Raw genomic sequence first — 5,384 nt, forward strand, 5'->3', positions numbered from 1 at the left:
GGCTGTGTGGACCCCTTGGTTTTCTGCACAGTGGAACAGGGCTTCTTCCAACATTAGCAGTGATATCCTACATCATAACTGACTTCCAGTTCAGCCAAGTTCTGAGCTGTGCAGCTGCACAGCTTGTCAGAAACAATCCTGGTGGATAATGGGTTTCAGGTTAAGGACAAAGGTTTAGGCTGATGAAACTGTGTAGCAATTTCTGGAGAGTTAATCCAAAAAATAAGGAAAAATAGTTTGGGGGGGGGGGGAGAGACAGGCATTTCTTACAGCTACATTGTTTGAAATGGTCCTTAACACATTTAAGAACATCTAGGGCAGGGGTCTCCAAACCTTTTGGCCAGAGGGCCACATCAAATGTCTGGCAAGGTTTTGAGGGTCGAAAAAAATTTAAATATAAAATTTATATAAATAAATAAGAGATGGAACTTAAATGTGTGAATAAATGAATGAATGGGCTAATTCATTCAACCTCTCTGGCCCTTAGAACACCCCCCAGATGCAACCAGAGCACAGTTCCAGTCATGTTCAGCAAAGTGGGCCAGGGGCTTTCAGGGGACAAGAGGCTGGCCACGGGCCGGATAAAGGCTTGCCACAGGCTGCATCTGGCCCCTGGGCCAGGGTTTGGAGACCCCTGATCTAGGGGATAGCCTCATTCACCTGTTGCAACAAAATCAACACAGAGTTTTGTAGCATTTTTAATGCTCTTAAAATTAAATACTCTTAAAATTTAGTCAATTGATGTTTATGCTAATGTCAATGTGTTACAGTGCAATACTATGCATGTTTACCTGGAAGTATATTCTAAATATTTATTGAGTAAACTAGAGCATTGGGTAGCTGAGAATTCAATAATTGCAGAAGAACAGGCTGGGTTTCAAAAGGGGAAATTCACTATAGACCAATGCTTTGTACTCATCATTTGATTCAAAAATACTCCCAGTTGGGTAAAAAGAAGATTTATGTCACTTTTGTGGATTTTAGCACGGCCTTTGATCTTATTAATAGAGACCATTTGTGGCAAAAATTGGCTGTGACTAATATTGATAGAAGATTGTTGTTTTTAATCCAGATGCTTCATTCAAACACCAGTTTTAGAGTCAGATTAGGGGCGAATGGGTTGCTTTCTGAGGCAATTCCTGTAGACAGAGGAGTTCCGCACGGATGCCTGTTGGCTCCCTTTCTTTTTAACTTTTATATTAATGATATTGTACAGGAATGATATTGAGTGGCCCAGATTTTTTTCCCACCTTCAGTTTGGGATGTTAAGCTCTCAATTCATTTATATGCTGATGATATTGCAATGATTTCTACCACTCTTGTGGGTATGCAGAGGCTTTTGCTCAAATTGAGTAAGTTTTGCACAAGAGAATATTTGGCTATTAACTATGCCAAAACTAAAGTTGTAGTTTTTGGGAGGAACAGAAAAACTCATAGATGGACCCTTGATGTAAAACCCTTAGAACAGCTTGGTGCTTTTAGTTATCTTGGTCTCCATTTTAGTGCTCAACTCTCATGGAAGTACCATTTTAATGCAGTTAATTTGAAAGCAACTCATTCTACTCAATCTTTACTTCGATTTACTAGAGTTCATGGGGGAAGTTTAGTTGCTCCAGCTGTTGAGGTGTTTGCCAAAAAAAGGTGTTTGCTGGGCACCTGGAACGTTAGGACAATGACACCTGGCTTCTCTGATGACCTGCAAGAAATAGACGACGCACGCAAAACAGCTGTCATCGACATCGAGCTGAGCAGACTGCAGATGGACATCGTCGCCCTTCAAGAGACTAGGCTGCCAGATTCCAGATCTGTCAAGGAGAGAAATTTCTCATTTTTCTGGCAGGGAAAACCACCAAAGGAAACCAGGGAACATGGCGTTGGCTTTGCGGTCAGAAATACCCTGCTGAAATCCATCATCCCACCTACTGTGGGAAGTGAAAGAATTTTGTCCCTGCAGCTCCAGTCATCAGCAGGACCTGTCACTCTCATCAGTGCTTATGCACCGACTCTGTCGTCTCCAGCAGAAGCCAAAGACAAATTCTATGATGACTTGGCCACCACTGTCAAGAAAATCCCTGTAAAAGAGCCATTGTTCATCCTCGGCGATTTCAATGCTAGAGTTGGTGCTGATAACAGTTCATGGCCCACTTGCTTAGGTCAGTTTGGCACTGGGAGGATGAACGAAAATGGCCAACGCCTGCTAGAGTTTTGCTGTCATCACGGTCTCTATGTCAGCAACACGTTCTTCAACACAAAGCCCCAACATAGAGTCTCTTGGAGACATCCAAGATCAAAGCACTGGCACCAGCTCGACCTGATTCTCACAAAACGCTCCAGTCTTCCCAGCATCAAGATCACACACAGTTATCATGGTACTGCCTGCGACACTGACCACTCCCTGGTGTGAAGCAGAGTGAAACTGCGAACAAAGCGACTGTATCACACGAAAAAGGAAGGAAGACCTCGCATTGATACCAGCAAGACCCGGGATCAGAGAAAAGTGGAGGAATTTGCACAAGCGCTTGAGGAATCTCTTCCAGGCCCGGCCGACGCAAACGCATCCAACAGATGGGAACATTTCAAGAATACCGCTTACAACACCGCCTTGTCCATATTCGGCAAGAAGACCAATAAGGCGGCAGACTGGTTTGAAGCCCACTCTGAGGAGTTGACTCCAGTCATTGAGGAAAAGAGGAGAGCTCAAGCAGCATACAAGGCCTGTTCCAGTGAGCGCAACCTGCAGGTCCTCCAAACTGCTTGCAGCAAAGTCCAACAGACTGCCAGGAGATGTGCTAACGACTACTGGCTCCAGCTCTGTTCCGAGATACAGATAGCAGCTGACACGGGCAACATCAAGGGGATGTATGACGGTATCAAGCAGGCCCTAGGTCCAACACAGAGGAAAATTGCCCCTCTGAAGTCTGCCACAGGCGAGGTCATCCAGGATCGGGCGCAGCAGATGGAACGCTGGGTGCAGCACTACTCTGAGCTATATTCCAGAGAAAATGTAGTCACCGAAGAAGCACTGAACAACATTGAGTGCCTGCCTGTGCTGGAAGAGCTTGACAGTGAACCAACCCTAGAAGAACTTCACGTGGCCCTGGACTCCCTTGCCTTTGGCAAGGCACCTGGAAAAGACAGCATCCCTGCTGAAGTCCTAAAATGCTGCAAAGAGATCATCGTCACTGAGCTGCATGAAATCCTCTGTCTCTGCTGGAGAGAAGGTGGAGTACCTCAAGACATGAGGGATGCAAACATCACGCTGTACAAGAACAAAGGTGACAGGGGTGACTGCAACAACTACCGCGGCATCTCTCTCCTTAGCGTTGTAGGAAAGCTGTTTGCCCGAGTTGCACTAAAGAGGCTCCAGGTACTTGCAGAGAGCGTCTATCCAGAATCGCAGTGTGGATTCCGAGCCAACAGGTCCACCACTGATATGGTATTCTCCCTTAGACAACTGCAGGAGAAATGCAGGGAACAATGACAGCCACTCTTTATAGCCATCATAGATCTCACAAAGGCTTGCAACCTGGTCAGCAGAGACGGCCTCTTCAAGATTCTCCCCAAGATCAGATGTCCACCCAGGCTCCTCAGCATCATCAGATCTTTCCACAAGGACATGAAGGGCACTGTTGTCTTTGATGGCTCCACATCAGACCTTTTGACATCCGAAGCGGCGTGAAGCAGGGCTGTGTTCTTGCACCAACCTTGTTTGGAATTTTCTTCGCTGTCCTGCTGAAGCAGGCCTTAGGAACTGCAACAGAAGGCATCTATCTCCGGACCAGATCAGACGGAAAGCTCTTCAACCTCTCCAGACTGAGAGCAAAATCCAATGTCCAGCTGAAATGTCTGCGTGACTTCCTCTTTGCCGACGATGCAGCTGTCACTACCCACTCTGCCAAAGATCTCCAGCAGCTCATGGATCATTTTAGCAAGGCCTGCCAAGATTTTGGACTGACGATCAGCCTGAAGAAAACACAGGTCATGGTTCAGGATGTGGACTCACCTCCCTGCACTACAATCTCTGCGCATGAACTGGAGGTTGTCCATGACTTTGTGTACCTTGGCTCAACGATCTCCGACACTCTTTCTCTCGATACCGAACTAAACAAGCGCATCGGTAAAGCAGCTACCACATTTTCCAGACTCACAAAGAGAGTCTGGTCCAACAAGAAGCTGACAGAACATACCAAGATCCAGGTCTACAAGCTTGCGTCCTGAGTACACTTCTGTACTGCAGCGAGACATGGACTCTTCGCTCACAACAGGAGAGGAAACTGAACGCTTTCCACATGCGCTGCCTCCGACGCATCCTTGGCATCACCTGGCAGGAAAAAGTTCCAAACAATACAGTCCTGGAATGTGCTGGAATCCCTAGCATGTATTCACTGCTGAAACAGAGACGCCTGCGTTGGCTCGGTCATGTCATGAGAATGGATGATGGCCGGATCCCAAAGGATCTTCTCTATGGAGAACTCGTGCAAGGAAAGCGCCCTACAGGTAGACCACAGCTGCGATACAAGGACATCTGCAAGAGGGATCTGAAGGCCTTAGGGATGGACCTCAACAAGTGGGAAACCCTGGCCTCTGAGCATTCTGCTTGGAGGCAGGCTGTGCAGCATTGCCTTTCCCAGTTTGAAGAGACACTTTGCCAACAGTCTGAGGCTAAGAGGCAAAGAAGGAAGGCCCATAGCCAGGGAGACAGACCAGGGACAGACTGCACTTGCTGCCGGTGTGGAAGGGATTGTCACTCCCGGATTGGCCTTTTCAGCCACACTAGACGCTGTGCCAGAACCACCTTTCAGAGCGCGATACCATAGTCTTTCAAGACTGAAGGTTGCCAATACTGAATTTGAAAGCAACTCATTTTACTCAATCTTTACTTCGATTTACTAGAGTTCATGGGGGAAGTTTAGTTGCTCCAGCTGTTGAGGTGTTTGCCAAAAAAATAATTCCTCAAATAACCTATGGGGCTGAGGTCTGGGGATATACAAAGTCCCCTTTTTTGGAATTGGCCCAGAATTCTTTTATACAATCTCTTTTATCTGTTCCCCGTGCAACGCCAATTGTATATTTAAGAGCTGAGGTGGGATTGATTTCAATTGAAGCTAGCTGTCATATTGCACTCATTAGGTACTGGTTAAAATTGAACTCCATGAATGATTCCCGCCTTCCAAAGAAATGTTTTTTAGAACAACTTCAAAATCCTGCACAAGAGTCTTGGGCAAATTTGGTTAGACCTATAATGGATGAATATGGACTCAATGTAGAGTGCCTTCCTACTCTTATTACTAATGAAATCAAGAAGTTGCTCAAAGAAAACATTTGCCTTTATTCTAAGAGGATGGATTTATGTATTATTTCCCAAATGTCATCTGCATTTTGGT

Source organism: Tiliqua scincoides, chromosome 4, assembly GCF_035046505.1.
Source record: "Tiliqua scincoides isolate rTilSci1 chromosome 4, rTilSci1.hap2, whole genome shotgun sequence".
Classification (NCBI taxonomy): domain Eukaryota; kingdom Metazoa; phylum Chordata; class Lepidosauria; order Squamata; family Scincidae; genus Tiliqua; species Tiliqua scincoides.